At 56.8% G+C, this 20,688-nt stretch overlaps 1 long non-coding RNA gene across 1 annotated transcript; it reads left to right on the plus strand.

Moving 5' to 3' along the window:
* The first annotated feature begins 1,612 nt into the window (after positions 1-1,612).
* LOC113917919 lies at positions 1,613-10,539 on the plus strand. The gene is made up of 3 exons (XR_003518392.1): positions 1,613-1,725; positions 3,264-3,447; positions 8,589-10,539. It is a non-coding gene; the product is annotated as an uncharacterized LOC113917919 (long non-coding RNA).
* The last annotated feature ends 10,149 nt before the right edge of the window (positions 10,540-20,688 follow it).

Consider the following 20,688-nt stretch of genomic DNA (forward strand, 5'->3'; position numbering starts at 1 on the left):
TTCGTAAGACCTGCGGTTGAACCAGGCCCGAGCTGCTCCATCCACCCCGAACCCTGTGGACCTCTCTTGCCCATGCAGCCCTGGCAAAAACTAGGGAGCCCCTGCCACGGTGACCCCGTTTCCACCCTCTGTCCTCAGAGTTGGACAAGCCAGATTGCAGAGGGGCAATCCTGGCCACCCCACCAGGGTCCACATGGACACGGGGGGCCTGTGGCTGCTGGGGGTAGGGCTGAGGGAGGGCAGTGGAGACAGTGGGAGAGAGGAGCTTCCAGAAGCACTGCTCACACTCTCCACGACCCCAGGACAGCGGAGCCTCCTCCAGAGGAAGCAGTGGGCTGCTGGCCCGGGAAGGACCGTTGCTCAAGGCAGGAAGGGGAGGCCTGTGCTGTTTCCGGGGCAGGAAGGGTCTTTAGTCCAACTGAGGGGGGAGCCCTGGGACCAGCCTGGGGTCACCTGAGCTCCTTCCGGCTCCTGGGCCTCGAGACCCAGAGGCCCCTGCCCTATGCGAGTCTCTCAGTGGCCACGGGCCACTGAGTAGCTGTGGGAGAGGCCCTGGCAGGAAGCTGCCCTTGGAAGGCGCAGCCGTGGCTGGAGCCTGCCACACCTGACACCCACCTCACGAGGGCCGATACTGGCGTGGGGCTGGGCCTCTCCCGCCGGGGCCGGTGACCGCCGATGGTGCCGACGATGTATAGCGGTAGCTGACATAGGCCCAGGGGCTGTGAGCATCCCTACACTGGACAATAAATATATCTTGACCCCAGGGAGGCAAGGCAGCCACGAAATACGCATACGCGTTCAGAATTTGCCTTCAAGTCTGGAGTAGTCATCTGGGCGCTAAGTCCTTTAACAGAGCTCTCCTCCCCGCCCCACCCTGCCCCGTGCACAGTCGTCTTGCATCCCTGCCTCGATGATGGTTGCCGGCACTGTGGGGCACGTTCAAGTCGGGAGATGAGATGAAACTGGCACAGATTTTGAAATGCCCACACATCTTTATTTCCACTGCCAATGTACTGTTTGCAATAGTTCGACTGGCCTTTTACGATGTGCTTTGGAACGAAGCTGCTGAAATAGAAAACCATCACGGTGTGATGTGCAGAAGTGCGGCAGGCCAGCTAAGTCACCTGCTGGCTGGGAGACAGCTCGACAGAGGACATCCCACGTTCGGGATTTCCCCACCTCACATGCTGAGTTCTCCCACACCATGTTGGGGCCGTAGAATGGCCTCCCAGCCTCTGCCCCCGGCCCTCATCACCCCATCCCCGAGCTGTCTCGGGGAGTCGACTCTGTTCATGACCTGAAGAATAACACTAAGCAGGAAACAGAAGCTCTGCTTTTTCTGGAGTATCTGAACTCCTCAGACAGCAGGGGGGACCACCCTAGGGAGGTCAGGCCGTGGCACCCTGGGGAGATAGGCCATGGCACTCACCCCTGAGGGTGGGAGGGGGCCCTGCTGACTCCGGACCGTCCATGCGCCACCCCCCGCCCCTGCTCCCCAGGAAGTGAGCAAGGCCTCTTCCTGCTGGCCCGGGGGCCCTTCTAGGGACTGTCCAGGGGCGACTCCCCCCCTCGGGAGGACACTCCCTGGGGTGGCCACGCCTCTTCCCCCAGAGGATCCTTCCCCCTGAGCAGAAAGCACCCCGTCTTCTCATGACAGAGTGGCCCTGGAGGTCCGGGAATGAAACTCATGAGTCGATGGAATGAGAGCCAAGGATGAAGCTTCTGGTAAGACAGTGCTGGTGGGAATGTCTGGAAAGAAGAGGTCAGCTCAGCAGCTTTCGGTGGAAAACCAGCTCACTGGGAATCGCCACGCAGAGCGGTGGGCGTGAAGCTGGAGGGCTCCCAGGAACCTTCCCTGGTTGGATCCCGACGGAGGGCGTGTGCAGTTTCTTGTCTCCTTTAAAAAATTGTTTTTTCTAACAATAACTTTTTTGTTTACTTTAATAAGTTAAAGAACATTTTGTTTTACTTATGCGTTTGATCCATTGTGGCAAAATACACATAACGTGACGTTTACCTTCGTAACTATTTCTGAGGGCATGGCCCAGAGACGTTGAGCACACTCGCACCGTCGTGCCACCATCCGCAGGGGCCACCTCTGGGGTTCTTCTCGTCTCGGAAAACTGAAACTCTCTTCCTGTTAAAAGGCGACACCTGGTTCCCCTCCCCCAGTTCCTGGCAGCCTCTGTTCTACTTTCTGTCTCTGAACTTGACCCCTCCAGGTCCCTCCTGTGAGCACAATCACACGGTGTCCGTCCCTTTGTGTCTGGCATATGTCACTGAGCACAATGTCCTCCGTGTCTGTGTCGTAGCAGAAGCCAAAATCTCCTTCCCTTTTAAGCCTGAAAAATATTCCACTGTATGTGTAGACCGTGTTTTGTTTATCCACATTCATCCACGGAGGGACATTTGGGTGGCTTCCACCCCTTGGCTATCGTGAATGATGCCGCCATGAACGTGGGTGTGCCACTCTGAGTCCTTGTTTTCAGTTCTTTCAGGGGGTTGCCCGGGAGTGGATTGCTCCATCATACGGTAATTCTATGCTTAATTTTTTGAGGAATTTCTATGCTTAATTTTTTGAAGGTTTTAAAGGGTTTCTTTCAAAGTTCCTTTAATATATATATGTATGTGTATACATATATATGTATATATATATGTGTGTATATATACATATATATATATATTTAGAGAAGGAGAGAGAGAGAGATGGGGGAGGGGCAGAGGGAGGGAGAGAGAGAGAGAATCTCAAGCAGACTCCCTGCTGAGCATAAAGCCCGATATGAGACTCGATCCCACGAACCTGAGATCATGACCTGAGCTGAAATCAAGAGTTGGACACCCAACTGACAGAGCCACCCAGGCGCCCCTCCCTTAATATTGTTATGATAATGTCTCACAAATAATAGGACAGAAAATTCTTGTTCTCGATCTTCTCATTCCCGGGCGGGGGGGAGTAAATTAGCATAATTTGAATATGATGTAAATGCCCATGAACCCAGCTGTCAGACCAGGCTCCAGGCACTGGCAGAGGCTCAGGGTTCATGTTGGCTTTGCTGAGGACAGCATGTGCTCATGAAATCCCAGTGAGCCTGTCCCAAGGGGGTGTCCTTTCAAGATGGGTGTATTCTTCTGCTGACCATTTAGAATTGACAGTGCATGATAATAATGGTTACCTTTACCATCATTTAAAAATTTTGCGTGCAGATGTGCTCCTGGCAAATTACCAACCAATATTGCACTGACCTTAGCTGTTGGACCCCTAGGATTGTAATGCTGGAACAATGACAAGCCTACAGATGGCTCCAGGCCCAGATGGCTTCACGGGTGACTCTACCACACCTGTGAGCAGCGGACACCACCAGAGGCTGCCTCAGTGGCTGTAAAGCATAGATAAGGAAGGACATTTCCAAATTCTTTTTATAAAGGAGCAACACCAAACCCAGTGAGGTAAGCCCAGAGAGATAACCACAGCTCTGTGTCATGAACGAATGTCAACACAAAAGTGTGTAAAACCCAATAGGCTGTGATCTGGGGATGTAAAGATGGTCTGAGATTAAGAAACCTCTGAAAATAGATCTCCATGTTCATAGAGCAGAAGAGAACACTCATGAGATTACCTCCACAGAGGCAGATATTTGTAGACTCAGCACCTACACATGTTAAAAAAAAAAAAGGCCAGACTCATAAAGATATGGATTATTCAAATGATGGAAAATGCCTATTCAACAGATCTCTTCTCCCTGCTCTTTGGTAAGGTTGCTTTCATGAGATTTAGGGCCCACCATCATCCCAGGACAATCTCATCTAGACATCTGCAAAGACCCTTTTGCTAAGTGAGGTCACATTTGTAGGTTCCGAGTGGTCCTATCTTTTGGGGGCCACCATTCAACCCACTGCAGTTGGGAACTGAGGTAAGAAATGTGTCCTCGCCTGCTTTTTGGGATTTCAGACTGTGTCTTAGAATTACCCATTATCAAAATAAGTAGTTAGCAATAGTGCCTGGTATTGGGGAGGTCTGTGCACAATCCTCCAGGAGGGCCATCACTGGCTGCTTCCTGATGGAGGAGGGGCATGCGGTCAGGACGGGGAAGTGACAGCAGAGGGGCTGGGAGCAACGAGCCCCTCGCTGGGGAGGGAGGCCATGTCTTTCCAAGTAGATATCTACTTGCATTAAATCTCTTATTTTTAATAATGCAAATATTCTTCACTAATTCAAAAACTTCCCCATTTTATGTTAACTCACTTACCTCTTATTTTAGCTGATCTCCAGCCACTATATACGCATGCATGTATACACACACGCACACGCACGCACCCACGCGTGCACGCACGCACACCGATGCTGCCAGGTAGGAAGCGACAGGTGGGAGGGCTGGGGGGAGCAGGCGGGGCCGGCACCCCCTTCGCCCCCCCAGGTGGCTCCAGGAGCAGCTGAGTCCTTTTCTGGCCCTGGACTCAACAACCCCCACCCCAGCTTGGCCTCACAAAGGGTTTCTTTTACCCATGAGACCGCGAGAATTTGCATGTTCCAAAAGCTTGGGTCAGTCAAATGCAAACTGTTGTATGCAAATGTTTTGGAAGCTATTTAGGTCACTTCTCCATTGTTGGGGGGTGGGTTTGCTGCAGCCTTCTGTTCTGACCCTGCTGCCTCCACCCTCCACCCAGCTGCCCCCTCCTGGTCTCTCCCGCTGCTTTTGTGCACAAGCCCCTCCCCACATCCCAGAATCTGCAGGCTCTGCATCTGAAAGAGCACAGGGAAGGCTTATACCAGTTTCTCAGCCGGGACGCCCGTGCAGCAGGGCCTTTCAACGGGCAGTCTGGATGCAGAGGGACGCTTCGCAAAGTCGGCAGACACTGTGGTTGCCACAGCTCTGGGGCGCTGCCGTTAGCATCTGGTGGGTAGAGGCAGGGAGGGTGCTCAGCATCCTCCAACGCACAGGACGACCCCCAACAAAGAATTCTCTGGCCCCAGATGTTCATAGTGTTGGACGGGCAGCCATGATCTAAACCAACCTGACGCATGGGCATCAGGGCCAGTGTCAAAGGTGCTGGGGAGGGGCTGCAAAGCCTGTGAAAAGACAAGCCCTTCCGGAGGAATCCCCGGGTTCCTCTGACTTTGTGAGGAGTGTGTCCCCCTTCTGGGTCTGACCCGCTGCCTGTGGGGGGGCGGTGGGGAAGGTGGCTGCCCCGTGGGAGCTCAGGTCCCCTCCCCCACTGTGGTCTGTCTCTCCCCCTTCTCTTTATCCTCCTCTGAAGCCAGAGGCCCATTTCTGAGCTGTCCTTCCACCTCCTGTGGGGAGGGGGTCTCCTCTTGCCTGGGAAGGACAGATGGTGAGTGGCGGGGGCTCTTACCTGGGGGGGGTGCTAACACAGAGGAGGTGACATGTCACTGTTCCCCTAGTTCTCCTGCCAGCTGGGGCCCTGCTCGGCAACGTGCAGGCGCCCTTTGCTGCCCAGGGATTTGCAGACCAACCAGCAGTGCGGCACCAACCAGCAGCGCCGAGCACTAATAGCAACAGGAACAGGGCGATCCGACAGCGGCAGGAGGCGTGTGGAAGCCCTGGGCTGATCCATGCGGGACCCTGGCTGCCAAGGGGGTCCCGGGTGCCGGTCTGGCTGGGGACGGGGAGGGGTCGCACAGGGAACCTGAGGTCTGGGTGTGTGGACCAAGGCCGTAGACGCTTCCCTCAGCCTCCCCCAGTGGTGCCCCGGCCAAGGGGGGGCCGGGTGGGTCAGTGGGCAATCAGAGGACCGGCACTTTCCAGAGAGCACAGGGGTGGGAGCCTGCAGCCCGCTGCCCCGGGCTGCCCCGGGCTTTCCTCAGTGCGGCGGCGGCTCTGCTCCGGGCCACGGCGGAGGCTGAGCGTGTCTCTGTCCTGGGCACGTCGCTCACACGGTAACAGCCTACAAAGGACCCCATCACGTTGTCCTCTGGTTGCAGTGTGACCTCATGGATGGAGGGCTGCTTCCTCCCCAACCTTTTCTTCCTCTGAGGGAAACTGGGTGGGTATTCTTGGTTCTTCTTCATTCCGCCTGGCCTGGGTCTCCCCAGTGTCACTTCTGAGACCCCATCGCTCGGGCCTCCTTGCAGGGTGATTCCCCGAGGGTGGACCTGCAGGAGGTGGGAGGCGGGGAGGGCTGCCGCGGTGCGGGTCCTCAGCTTCCCTGGGCTTGGGGGGCCCTGTGACCCTGGAGTGGTTTCGCTTCCTGCAGCTGCCGCCTCTGGGGGTTCCCCTTAGAGCTCCTCCGTTGGACGACTGGGTGGAATTCTGCTTGCCGGGGGTAGGGAAGGAAGGGGGCCCTGCAGAGTGGGGGGGTCACGCCCTGGGAGCTGGGGGTGGGCAGGGGGAGGGGCAGGAAGTGGAGGCTGGAGGCATGCAGGGTGGCCGAGTGCACAGGGTTCCGCGCCCGGGAGAGGCTTCTGGGGAGAGGGGAGCCTTGAGCTGAGTGGTTTTTGAAATATGTACAAATTCTCTTTGGTGTTTGTAAGCTCAGCTGAGATTCTGAGCTCAGATAGGAGTGACCTTGTCATTGGGAACGAGGCAGGCTGTGGGAGCCCAGGGCTGGAAAGGACCCACCCGAGGGCCGGACCGCACTCGGGGCTCCCCGTGCTCCCCGGGGCCAGAAGGCACCTCCTGCAGGCGGCAGGAGGAGGGTGGGGGGCAGGGAGCACAGGCCAGCAAGAGAGGGAGGGGCTCTGCAGTGGCCTTTTGAGACGCCCCCCCCCTTTGCGCCCCAGCAAGGGGGCAGCGCTGGCAAAGGGCACGAGGCTGCGGCAGAGAGGCAGAGAGGACGGGGCAACGTGGCCGGATTGCCAGGGGCGGGTGACAGTGAGGGATGCTGAGAACGCTCCCAGCTTTTCTTTGCAGGTGACTTGTTAGTTCTAGTTGGTGCCATTAGGCCATTCACCAAGCCCTGGAATATGGGGGACCGACAGTGAGTCTGGGGGGCTGGGGAGCTGCTGGGTGGCCTCGGCCAGGGGCCACCAACTGCACACTTGTCAAGCACCTGGCACGTGGTCATTTCGTCCATCTGCACCACCACGCGACAGAAGACCTGCTGTCTCCTCTTGGCGGGTGAGGAAGCAGGCCTCGAGCTCAAGGGGACGTCTCTGGGCTTGCGCTGCTTGCTGTGGGGCAGGAACCCAGGGCTGCCCTGGGAAAGGGCCGTGGGGACCCGAGGAGAGGGAGACGTGAGCTCGTGCACACAGCGGAGGGAGCGGCGCACTGGGCAGGAGGCCTTGGCAACACCAGTTTCCCCAGGGCGCCCACCGGCGGGGGGACGTGGGGCTCCGGACGCTGGGAGGGGGCCGGGGGCCAGTGGGGGTGTCAGAAGTCCCTCCCCAGCACAGGGGAGCTCGGGACTCCGAGATGAGCAGAGGTGGCAGGGGGAGGTGGGAGAGTGGCTGAAGTGGCCGGGAAAGGCTGCGAGGTCACGTTTCAGTCCAGGCAGGGAGTACGGGTCCATGGCTGACCCCAGGCGGCCGGGCTGACAGCAGGGTCCAGGCGAGTGGCCCCAGGCAACACCTGCGCCCACCAGGCCAATAGGCTTCAGAGCCGAGGGCAGGAGCCTGGGAGCCTCCTGCCGGCTGACACGTTGCAGGTCCTTTTTTTTTTTTTTTTTTTAATTTTGGTCAATTCAGAATTAGGTATTTTATTTATGAATATTACCCTTTAGAAGCTTAACACTAACTCAGGCCCTATGCTAATATAAGTACTTATATGATCACCTGCATATTTATAGAACTCTATCGAGTGGTTCTGTTCTTTTCTTTTTTATTTATTTTTTATTAGTTTCAGGGTAGAGGTCAGTGATTCATCCGTTGCGTATAACACCCAGTGCTCATTCCATCCCGTGCCCTCCTTCATGCCCGTCACCCGGTTACCGCCCCCATCAGCCCTCAGGGGCTTCCCGAGAGTTAACGTCTCTTCTCGTTTGCTTCCCTCTCAGTTTTCATCTTACTTGTTCCTGATGGCCTTCTGCAAGCCTGTTCGTGTTTGTGGGTGATTACCCACGGTGACAGGCCCAGGAGTGGTCCCCCCGAAGGTCTGGGCACGTCCCAGCCCTGGAACCTTTCAGTGGGAACTTATTGTGGGAAAAGGGTCTTTGCAGGTATAATTAGTGGGAGGATCTTGACGTGGGACCATCCTGGATTATCTGGATGGGCCTTCAATCTGATAAGCGTCCCTACGGGGGACACACAGGGAGAGACACAGAGGCAGAGGAGGGGCCATGCCCCACAGGCTGGAGGCACCGGCTGGAGGCACCGGGCACCGGACAAGGCAGGAGGCTTCCCCCCTGGAACCTCTGGAGGGAGTGCGGCCCCGTGGACGCGTGATCGCAGGCAGAGAGAGTGCACACTGCCGCTTGAAGCCACCATGTATATGGGAATTTGTCAGGGAACCTCAGGACACCCACCCGATCTGGGACAGTGACAACAAGGAAAATGCATATTAGCCCATGGAGTGAGAATTTTCAGGCAAAATAATTACTCAGTTTTTTGTTTTTTGTTTTTTGTTTTTTTTTATTAGAAAACCAAAGCAAAAGCCATATTCACGTTCAGGGTTTATATATATGTTCTGTCTCAGAGTACATTGCAAATCCGAGATAATCGCAGGGAGCGATCTGGCCCAGACAGACCAGCATCTGGCTCCTTAGCTACTCCATCATCAGCAAGCTCCCTTCTGCACCAGCTGCTCGGGCGTCCCAGCCAGCGGGACGGATGAAATGAAGGAAGATGCCTCAGTCAACTTGGGGGCCATAAAAACACATTTATTTTTCACACTTCTGGAAGTGGCAAGTCCGAGATCAGGGTGCCTCACGGGCGGGTTGTGGTGGGGCTTCTCTCCCTGCCTTGCAGACAGCTGCCTTCTGGCTGTGTCCTCACGTGGTACAGAGAGAACCAGTTTCTTCCTCTTGTAAGACACTAATCCCATCCTGGGATCCACACTCATGACCTCATCTAAACCCAGATTCTTCCCAAAGTTCCCACCCCCAAACACCGACCTCAGGGCTTTGACATGTGAATTTGAGGAGGGGGACAAATTTCAGTCCACAGCAGAAGGCATGGCCCTGCTGTTTAAGGATGCTTTTTGAAAGTTGCCTATAACACATCTGCTTCACTTTAGGCACATGGCCACACCTAACTGTAAGAGAGGTTGGGGAATATACCCAGCAACATTGAGATTTCTATTACAATGTGCTCAGATGAGAGTTGGGATTCAGGCTTTTTCCACATTGCTTTGTCCTGATCGTGATACCTCGTGGTCCAAAATGGCTGCTTGAGAGACAGTCATCACCTCCGCTTTCCAGCCAAGAAGACGTTCCTTACTTAGTCAGAGTGTAGTGTGGGGATGTAGCCTTTTATATGCATACAGTGTATCCAGCCAAAAGCTGGGGTCCTAATTACTAATGGAAAAGGATGGAAAGGGTGTTGGGGTAACTAGCAGTCTTCCACCTCCACCCTCTAGTTGCCTCAAGGATCTTAGAGCCTGGTGTACAATGGCACTCTCCTGTTCTGCCATAACCTGCTAAGTCTACACCACATGCTCCCCAAGTGCATGGGCTTAGCTTTCCTTCCTGTTTTTCCTCCCAGAATTTGCCAGCTAGCAAACAACAGGCAATCATTAGCCTAGCATTTGTGTGCTGTGCTGAGGTTGAGTCGTACCAGGTGTGGATTCTGGAAGCAGAGGCTGGTGGTTGCTCTCTGACCTCAAGTTCGCCTACCACCCATGCTAACGCCTGCCACCCCCACCCCCGGCCCTGTGTCTCCTCCAGTTTCAGAGTTTATGAGCCCGGCTCCCCTTAGCAGAGATTTTCCACTCTGTACCCCTCCGTAAAGTTTCAGAGCTCTTTCTAATAAACCCCAGATGGAGGGAACGTTTTGCCCGGCAGCAAGATCTTTCCCTGGCATTTTTGAGACATTTAACAGCCAAGGATTGTCCAGAGCTGGGAGAAGGCCATGAAGGACAGACACCAGGTCTCAGGAGGTGACAAACAGGGAGCAGGGAGGGACCATTGCCCTCAGCCATCTCTCTGCAGCCAGGGGTTTCCAGATGGCTCAGCCTGCCCCGTGGGCTCTCCCCTCCTTTATTTGCTCTGTGCTGGACAACGTGATTCAACCGTGCACTGCGGAACCTGTCCCGAGCACACAGGGTGATAAGATGAGGTCCTTGCTCTCCACGGCCTCCAGACAGGAGAGGTGCATCCACCGTGTGCACAGGGACGGGCATCATGAGCGGGCACATTACATTTGAGCTGTCAGTGCTGGGGCTGCAAGGCCCAGCCTTGAAAGGAGCCATTCACATCACTGGGGCCCTCAGGGTGTAGTGGCCAAACCCTGCGGGAAAGCCCCACCATTATAATAAGCTTTCTCATGACGGGCCTTGGGAGGAATTAGAAATATAATTTTTCAGGCGCTTACAAAATATCCAGTAATTAGAGCTTATGGACATAAAAGGGGCATGCCGTGAGATTTGTGGCCCCCTTTTCAAAGGAACCGATCTGTATATTAAAACAATAAAATATGTCCAAGGGGGTGCTAGCCCCACAGTGTTTTCAGTGGCTCCTCTCTCCCGTTCTAGAAAGCTCTACCACCAGAGGAAACCAAGGAGAATCTGCCCCTTGGCTCATCATCAGGATGTTCGAGCCTGAGTTTGGCCAGATGGAGAAGATGTAAAATTATTATGCATCTTCCCAAAGGCGGGGAAAGAGCCTCGCTGTTAGTGCTCACCCTGGCAACGTGCCCACTTGAATCAGCTCAGCATAACACAGGGGGGTGGGGTGGGGGAATGAGCTCGTCCTTTCCAGGTCCTGATGTAGAAATTTAAGTAGCAGGAGGGTTTGCTATTACATTTCCAGCTCGTAAAATGAGATGCAGGTTGATGCTTGCACGGGGCTGTGGGGAGGGGGCGGCCCCAGCCCAGCACATCCCTCTCCCTGTCCGCAGATGGGATGGCAGCCTCACCCCGCCTGCCCCCAGGGGATGGGCTGAATTGTGTCCCCCCCCCGCCCCCACTAGATGTTGACGTCCTAACCCCTGCTACCTGTGAATGGAAACTTAATTGGAAATAAGATCTTTGCAGATGGCTGGGTTAAGATGAGGCCATTAGGGTGGCCCTAATCCAATTCGATGTCCTTATAAAAAGGGGACATCTGGACACAGAGACACACACACAGAGGGACGATGATGTGAAGACAGGGAGAATACGGCCACCTCTGCAAGGAACCCCTGGGGCTCCCAGAAGCTGGGAGAGCCTGGAGCGGGGCCCCGGGGAGGACTTCCAGCCTCCAGCACCACCGTGAGACAGAAATGTCGGTATTCGGGCCGCCCGGCCTGTGGCACTTTGTCGCAGCGGACCCCGGACCCTCACCTACCCCAGCGGATGGAACACGGTGTTACTAGTTACCTTCTCTGCGCCCCGGCTCCCCGGCCCCAAGAGAGCCCACCCCAGGGTCCTGTTCATGCCCAAGCCTCCCGGGCCACCGCTGTGGGGTGAAGTCACTTCCTCAGCCCCACCCTGGGGCGGGGGCACAATTCAGAGCTCCTCAGGGCCCCTCCACCTGCCCCCCACTGCTACAGTGTTGTCTGCCAGCATCGCCAACCTTGGAGACCACCCTTGGTGAGGGTGCTCGGGTCCTCCGGATCTAACACTGCAGTCCCGGCCAAGCCCCCCTCTCTCCTGCTCTGCTCCCCGCTGCGCCCATCCTGCCTCCTTTCCGCATGTGCTTATCCTGGGGGGCAGGGATAGAGGCCAGGGCCCTGCTGGCTTGTTTTTTGGGAGGCCAGGGCTGCTTTGGCGAGTACCCCCAGGGCCCCCTGATCCCTCAGCCGCAGCAGTGGGTTATGGAGGCTGGGGCCCAGGGGCCTGTTCCCTGCCTTGCCCAACGGCACTGCCCTGAACTCTGCATTCAGACCGTGGTTCCCTGCAGACACACGACACAGTGGGCAGGTCATTCCCGGCACGTTTCGGGGAGAGGCGCGGGCCACGTGGTTAGCAGAGCCTGGTCTGATGGCCGGGTGGTACTCGAGAAGGGGACTCATGTGAGGAGGGGCATGAGCCAGCAGATTCCAGGAGAAACTTCTCGGGCAAGGTCACTAATGGGGCACCTGCTGGTGTGAGCAGGCAGTAAGGAGGCCAGTGGGGTGACAGGCAGACCTCCCGGCCCTTTGTCCTCCTAGACGCTGGACCTTGGGTGTCCAGACGGGGAGAGATCAGCACATCTTTACTGTGCCTGGCGAAGCAAGGGTAGGAGGATACCTTCCCGGAGCCCCTGTGACAGCCCGGGGTGGGGGGCCACAGGTGCTCGGAGCAGGGCTGTGGCAGAGGGGACAGTGGCCCTGTGCATTAGGAGGTGGGGCAGCGGGTCTCCCGACGGCCTGCAGGTGGGTATGAGGGAAAGCGCCGAGGCCCATGGCCCTCAGGTTTTAGGTGGTGTTTGCTGGAAGGATGTGCTGTGGGTTCAGCGGGTTCAGAGCCAGAGAACATTAAAACATATTGGGGTGACCGTGTCCACAAAAGGTCCAGGTGGGGGGTTGAGTGGGCTTTTGGAATGGAGTGGGCTGGATGGTGGAGGTCCTGGTTCACAGCGGGGAGAGGGTGACAGCTTGTCCCCCTGAAAGCAGGACCAGGTGTCTGCACACACAGCCTGAGCCCCAGGCCAGAAACCAGAGCGGAGGTGGTGCAGTGCCGAGAGCTGGAAGGTTCTTGGAGAACATCTGGCTCAGCGTCTCCCTTTTCTCTAGAAAGCAAGGCCCAGAGAAGGGTCCAGGGTTGTCCAGAGACACAAGGCCGGTGTATAGAAGGGCTGTGACCTTCTCAACCCACCCCACGGAGCCCACAGGGAACCAGCAGACTCTGGTCTGAGACAGGCCCTGCCTGTAATGCAGGGGTGTGTTAGTCTGGGCCATCCCAGAGTTTGTTGGGGGAAGCCCGCCTGAGAGCAGGAATGGGGCAGGAGCCAGGGAAAGCCGGAAGAGCCGTGGGTGGCAGTGTCTGGCTGGAGGTGAAGGGGAGGTGGGAGGGCAAGGGAAGGTCCGGCCGGGCCCCGGGAAAGCTTCTAGGCTTGCTTTGGCTGGCTTGGGAGTGCTGGGTCTCCCAGGGATGTCGCCTCCAAGCTCCATCCATGAGCCGCCCTCAGGAAGTGGGTTTTCGGCACAGGGTCTCAGCAAGGCCACCAGGACCTGTGGTCCCTTAGCTCCCTGGAGGTGGAGGCTTCCATCGCAGCCTCAGGCAGTGCCTTAAAAATCCACCATCACGGCCCTGCCCCCGGGTTTGTGGTTCAGTGGCCTCGGTAGCGCCGTGTGCGAATGTAGCTATGTCTACAGAGCAGACGCACACACCAAGTCGTTTCACGGCCTTGCCAGGTGCAAGAGCCATAGCCCTTGGGGGCACAACCAGGCCGCGGTGTTGTTGTCATTGTCACCTGGCTGGCACTCATGCCATGCCCTCGGCTGGCTTGCGTCACTACCTGGCCCCGAGATCGTCTGGGCCCCTGCTCTGGACTGTAGGCTGGCTCTCTGCTGGGTCTCTAGAATTTAGGACAGCACCTGGCACACAGTACACGCTCACTGAATGTATGATGGATGGATGGATGGATGGATGGAAGGAAGGAAGGATAGATGGATGGAAGGATGGATGATGGATGGATGGATGGATGATGGATGGATGATGGATGGATGATGGATGGATGATGGATGGATGGAAGGATGGATGGAAGGATGGGTGGACAAACCCTGAAGACAATGTGGGTCACCTACTTTCTCCTGGGATTGTGACCTCTCATCTGCTGTGACTCAGTCCCATCTGATCCCTGCCCACCAGGCCCTAAAAGTCCAGTCCTGTGCTGTGACCTACTAACAAGGACACGAGAGCTGGGTGTCCTGCCAAGAGTGTGCGCCCTGCCTCACCTCCCGCTTGGCTTACCTACCCTGGGCCACAGGCAGAAGCCTCTGTGTCGCTTTTTAATGGTCTGCTTTGCTTGCCTGGCTTTGCACTTGCAGCCAGCCAACGTGGCTGCTGAGCGGCTGCATGTCGGTCATTAAGGCAGCAGGTCGCCTGTGGAGCTGGACGGCTTCCTGCTGCCCTGGGGAGCCAGCCTGAGACAGACGCCTGCCCGGTTCTGAGAGGAGGTGCTGCCGGGGACACAGGAGCCACGCAGGCTGCATTTTCAGTGGCTTCCCTCAACGTCTCCTTAGCCACAAATTCAAACCAACTGTGCCACTGCCCAGATGGGCCCGGGTCCCCCAAGGTGGGGAGAAGGGCTGGATGGCTTCCCTGCTCATCTGTCTGAGGAGTGCCTGCTCCCTTTCCGCAGCCTTCCCGACAGTCACCCCCAGCGATGTCACGGGGAGGCCGGCCCCCTGCGTCCCCTGGCACGGCCCTGGGACAGTGACCCTGAAACACCGGCCCACCTGGGGTTGGTGGTGGGTCTGACTGCACATCAGAGCCAGGCAGAGTCACCTGGATTCCTGGGCCACATCCCAAGACCCTGCGGGGGCCTAGAGGAGCTGCACCTTCCAGGCTGTTTTCCGTAACTCCCGGGGACTGACCTGCAGCAGGGCTGGGAGTAGGGCGGCTTCAAGCAGGGGTGCGGGGGTCCGCGGTCTGGTGCAGAGGCCGGCCCCCAAGGATGGGGGAAGTGCTTGCCGCACTTCCTGCTGCTGGTGCTGTTCTGAGCTCCTTAGCTGTCTGAGCCACTTCATGGAGCAGGGAGCACTGCAATCCAGAGGCACAGGGACGTTAGGCAACTTGTCCAAGGTCGCACAGGAGCTGGATGGAGGCCCAGCACTGCCTGCCCGACAAGCACTGTGATAGGATAAGCAGTGACCGGTGCAGCTTTAGATGGGAAGGTAAGGGAGAACTGTTCGGAGGTGGTGACAGAGCAGAGAGGTCTGCAGCCTCTAAGCTCCTCTCCAGCGAGAGAGCCTGGTCCCGCACTGCTTAACAGGGGTCGGGTCCATGGAAGGCCCCCAGCTTGTCTGAGCGGGGAGAGCATGGAGACATCCTGCTCCCGAGGCGGCAGCCCCACGGGGAGTCGAGGGGGGATCTGGGAGGCTGCCCTGGACAAGCCCTGGGACACGTGCTCAGCCTGGGGCTCTCCTGAACATCCTTTTCCCAAAGATAAGTGGGCCATATCCATTGTTGGCCATCCATGGGCCTGGCTCTTGCTGGGCCATGCTGCTCCACCCCCGCATTCAGGAGCTGGAGCCCATGGAGCGGACGCGCAGTCCCAGGCCGCCCCCCCAACAAAAGATCTGCCTTCCTCTGAAGCCCTCCGCACGGAGAGAGCAGGTGGTCCTGCTAAGCTGCCTGCACAGACAGAACAGAACAAAAACTCTGGCTTCCTGCTTCTCCTGCCCGGAGTGACCAGCGTCCACTGTGCGTGTACGTGAGCCATTCAAGCCACTGAGTTTCCAGCGACGAGTTTGTGTGCGTGCACTGAGGTGGCCACGACCGAGGGCCACCAATGGGGGGCTTAAAACAATCAAAGTCTATTCTCAGACCACCTGGAGGCAGGAAGTCTGCGAGCAAAGCGGCCCTCCCGCCTGAGGCTGTGGGGCAGGGTCCTCTCTGCCTCCTCCTGTGCCTGGTGGCCATCAGCGTCCCCCACGGGGGGTCACACCCAGGCCCCTCCCTAAGGGCTGCTAAACCTCCCTCTGCCTTCCTGGGAGGCAGGTGTGAAGGGGCATCGCCCGGGAGCCCCACCAGTCATGCCATGGGAGCATGGGGTGCCGGAACTCTGGCTTCCTCTATCCACCAAGGAAGGGCGCAGGCACCCCCGATCTCCCCACTCTGCAGAGACGAGGCCAGCTAGAGACACCATGGCGCATCCCCAGGCCCCAGCATCCCCATCTGACTGCAGCCTCCCAGGCGCTCGGTAGGGCTTCGGGGTCACTCCCTCCGCGCAGGGACACGTCAGGCTTCAGTAGGGTCGAGCAGAGGGGGATTGAAATGTCCCCATGTCCACGGCTCGGCAAGGTTTCAGGTCATTTTCATGGTCCCTGTGCTTCCAGCTTGTGAACCGGGCCCCACTTCACCTCAGTGCCTCCCCTCCCTCTCGGCACAGCCGTGTGTGCACACGTGTTTCTGCATGCATGTGTGTGTGCAAGGTGTGGCCGCCCAAACCCAGCGATCTCCACGTGGACATGCCCTCTCCACCCGGGCAGTGTTGTGAGGCTCCCAAACCAGCCCCATACACCCTGGGGGGAGGGGCACACGCACAGATCCACAGGCGTGCACACACACACGGACACACACATCACGGACACACACACGGCCAGGTGGTTCGAGCAAACAGCTCTCCTTGACCAGGGTCCCACTCTCAGACAGTGGTCCTGCCGTCTACGCCGCGGGCTGCTCTGGGCATGTCACCGTGACATGTATGTGTGGGGCCCCACAAAGTGTCAGGAGGCCTCATCATCTGCTTGGGGTCCCCACACCCTGTGCTTGCACCTTGCAGTATGGAGTATCGCAGTGTGCACTGAGCCCCGGGAGCTGGGCCCCTCACAGCCCCTCTCAGGCCTGCCCAGCTGGGGCTTCTGTACCAAAGGGGCCTCGAGGGACCCAGCACCGCCGGTTTTGGACTCGCCCCTGCCTCCGCACGGGCTGGGAGAGGGTGAGTCCCCACACACCCTGACGTCAGCCTGGCCTTCCGGACAGGAAACCTGGAGCCGGCATCCGGAGAGTCCGTCCACAGGCCCGGCCACTTCTGTACCAGGAACACTGTGTCTCTGGACAAGGGCTGAGATTGCTCCCTCTGCCCCACGAAACACTCAGAGAAGCCCCCTCCCTCCCCTCCCCTCCCCCAGTGGGCAGCAAACATTCTGGTTCAGCCAGAGGGACCACCCCCAACAAGGGCAGAGCTGCGGTGACCTGAGGCGACCTGGCCTCTCCCTCTCCCCAGGGACCAAGGTCAGGTCAGCATCAGGCCATGCAGGGCAGGGAGCAACCCCACCCATCCCCCAATTTTGAGTCAGGCTACAAGTAGGCACTCAACTAAGATCCTGGTCCCTGAGGAACCTTCTGGAACCAACACCTGGGTGTGTGGCCTGTATCCATGCACTGCTCCATTGCTCATGAGAACTCACAGGATTTTGCCGCGCACAGACCTGTGTTCAGATCCCACCCTGTTCTCTTGGGAAGTCCCCGCTTTGAGAATCAGGGAGACCGTGGGTGTGAATGTCCTTTCCGGGGCAGTTTGTAAGGAGAGGCCCCGAGGGGAGGGGGCAGGCACTCAGCGGAGTGGGTTCAGGCCCTGGATCTTTTGGCTCCTGGTAGCCGCCTCCCTGTAACCACATGGGTGGGCACTCTGGGTCCCTCTGACCTTGATGCTCAGCAGAACCCCATCACCCTGGGGGCAGACCTCAGGGGAAGCGCTGGGGCGGGGCTCAGGCAGCTGCTTTGCTGACAAGGTCCCCAGGTTTTGTAGTGTGTCTGGGCCCTGGGTCCCAGGGGCGTGGCTACTCACCAGCTGATGAGCTCAATGTGGATCTTCGGTTTCCTTTTCTGCAAAGTGTCGATTATACCCACACTGAGCATAAAGCTCTATAGAATGCTCAGACTATGGCAGGTATCAAACCAATAATACCACCAGCCATACAATAAATATGGGAAACCACACAGAACAAAAGCAAAAATTACCTTCAGTTCTACCATCCGTCAGATGTAAGTTCTGAAAAATTCTAGTGTATTTTCTTCCAGCTTGCCTCATGTAATATGTAATTACAAATTGGGATCATACTACTGTCCTTTAGGAAATTTGGATTCTTCTCAAATTTTTCCTATCATAGATTTATAACAATTGTAGTTAATATGTTATAAAAGAACCTGTGCGTTTGCAATTTCCTAAGGCTAAATTTCCAATTGAAATCCACAGATGCCTTCGTATCCCTTTGCTGCTTTCAAATGCCGGTCTGTCCCCCCTCCCAGGCTCAGGGTGTGGCATTGCGGTCACCGGAGAGTGGGACGCTCAGCCAGGAAGGGTTGAGCTCGAGCTCGGGGAATTCTTTGGGAGTTGCCATCTGCCCCACACACCAGTTTGCTGGGTCACTGAGCCCCCTGCCTGCAGTGCTGTTCTTGCTGGGAGAGGCACGGGGGAAACGGAGGGAGGCACAGCGGAACGCACGAGCCTGGAGCCCCGGGCACGAGCCGGCAGGGAGGGCGCCGGAGCCGGGAGGGCAGAGTCTGGCAGTCCTGGGCGCAGCCTGGTCCTTGGCCCTGCAACCTGGGTGGGGATGAAAAGCATGTGTGTGTGGCCCAGACACCCCGAAGCCCCGGTCCTAGCCCCTCCCCGGCTGCCCTGTCTCTGTGTGAAGTCTCCAGCTCCTGGCCTCTGCCCTGGGTTCATCAGGCTTCTTCTGGCTCAGGAAGTTGTACCTGGAGCTGCGAGAGGGATGCACACAGCGGCGGGTGACTGTGTATAGATAAACAAGGAGAGCCCTGGGGACCAGAAGTGCTCCCTTCTGCGCTCACCAAAACGACCCAGGGCCACCAGCAGCCAGAGAGGCCGGGCCCGACCTGTGCCCAGAGCTTGACATCTTTCCGCTGTGAAAATGTCCAAACATACCCAAAGCAGGACAGCCTCTCTCCTCTCGGTATCCTGTGCACGCGCGCATGCATCGCCTCTCTCCTCTTGGTATCCGGTGCACACACACTCACGGCCTCTCTCCTCTTGGTATCTGGTACACGTGCACACGCACAGCCTCTCTCCTCTCTGTATTCGGTGCACACGCACACGCACACGCACGGCCTCTCCTGCAGCCTCTGGGCCATGGGCCACCACGCTGACCACAGTTGGGCTTCTCCGTGGCGGGCTCCAGGACCAGCCACTCCACGGTTGGTTTGTCGGAGCGAGGACACAAACTCCCCCTCGGCATTGGCGTGTTGGGCCTCTTCCAGTTCTTGTCGTCTGGAACTGCCCTCCCTTTGCTTCTCCCGTGCCAAGGCGAATTTAAGAAAGCAGGTCCAGAGTCCCTCATTCAGGATGTCTCTTGGTGTCAGCGATGACCTTTAACCCCTCCATCCCGTTTTCTCTGTGATTCCCTGCAGATGAGGATCTAGATCTGGAGGCTCACCGGCCCAGGCATGGCCGCCAGCCCCGAGCAGGGGTGTGGGTGGTGGGGCCCTGTCCCTCCCCTGTGACCCATGCGGGACTGTGGGCGCCTGGAGCCTCTGTCATGGTCCGCTCACCTGGGAGCTTGAGAGCCTGCCCACGATGGTGGCCTGAATCATCACGTCATGAGGGCTGGAAAGATGGTGGGCCTCCATGTCCCATCGTTCATTCTAGATTCATTCACTGGAACTTTTTTGTGAAGAAGAGCCTTCCACGTTACCACCTCGGGCTCTTCGGTTACCCCCCCAAAAAGAGAGTGTATAGGAAGATGAGGTCAATGCAAAATTCATTTCCTTTTGCTCTTCAGTTACCAGTTTCTGGAGTAAGGGACAGGAAGAAAATTTCCCCAAACGGAACAAGTTAGGTTAAAAAGAATTTTTTTTAATTTCTTGTTTAGGATCACGGGGAGCAGATGGATTGCATGTATTAAATGCAGCCGGTCAGGTGTGGCCGTGGCTCTTCCAATGCTCCTGCTGGGGAGACGCCTGTCCAGTGGCCGGTGGCGGGACCTCAAGTGGCCAGGACGTTTTCCTTGCTTCTGGCAGGAGATGGGTCTTGGGTCCACTGTGTCTCCATTTTACACACGAGCTTTTTAAAAGGGGGGCAGGGTGTTCGGAGACCTAAATCCAGGTACGTGGTGCCAGATTTTGTGGTCATTGCTTCCTGTCTGTCTGGTGTGGTGACAAGAGCTAGGAAATGTGCATTCTGTTTTTAAAGCACGAGATTACACTAACATTTCCAGTTCAAATTTAGGATCGTGGGGTTGTACGTAAGCGATCTGATTCTGATTTGTATGCCTTTCCTCTCACACAGACAACTGGTTCCCCACAACATTTGTGTAATTACTTATTGGCATTATTTCAGAAAATACACAATATTCCGAATAACAATGTCAGATTCCATACTAACAGTAAGACTTACTGGAATGATATTTATAATTTCTTTATTGTCTTTTGTCCTTAAAAAGCATCACATTAAAAACAATCTAAATACTGTGCTCCAAAGTCCTTTGAAATACATTTTTCCTTTGGTTGTGTTACAAACTTTATATAAATTTATAGAAACACGTGAGGTATTTTTGGTAAGGATACTTTCTTTTTCAATTTAAGTTTATTTTTTGAATATGAAAACATTTACATAGTTCTGAAGTCAAACCCTGTGAGATCACAGGGAACATCTGCACTGGTCTCTGGCCCCGGGGCCGGCACGGTGCTCCTGGCACCCTCCTCATTCCCCACATGACAAGGGCATTCGGAGCATCTTCTGTCCTAATGAGGTGATTCGGGGGGGCGGGGCTCCTGGGTGGGCCTGGTCCCCAGAAAGAGCAGCGGTGACTGGAAGCTCAGAACTTTCAGGCCACCCTGCCCCTCCCCCCAGTTCTCCAGGGAGGGGGAGGGGCTGGGAATGGAGTCAATGAGCCATCGCGGGCCTCCGGGAGGAACCCCCGTCAATCACAACAGGACGGGGTCTGGAGAGCTCCCAGGTGGGTGCACACGTCCACACGGAGAGGGTGACGCACCCCAACTCCACGGACAGAAGCTCCTGTGCTCAGGACCCTCCCGGGCCCGCCGCATA

Source organism: Zalophus californianus, chromosome 1, assembly GCF_009762305.2.
Source record: "Zalophus californianus isolate mZalCal1 chromosome 1, mZalCal1.pri.v2, whole genome shotgun sequence".
NCBI classification, from domain to species: domain Eukaryota; kingdom Metazoa; phylum Chordata; class Mammalia; order Carnivora; family Otariidae; genus Zalophus; species Zalophus californianus.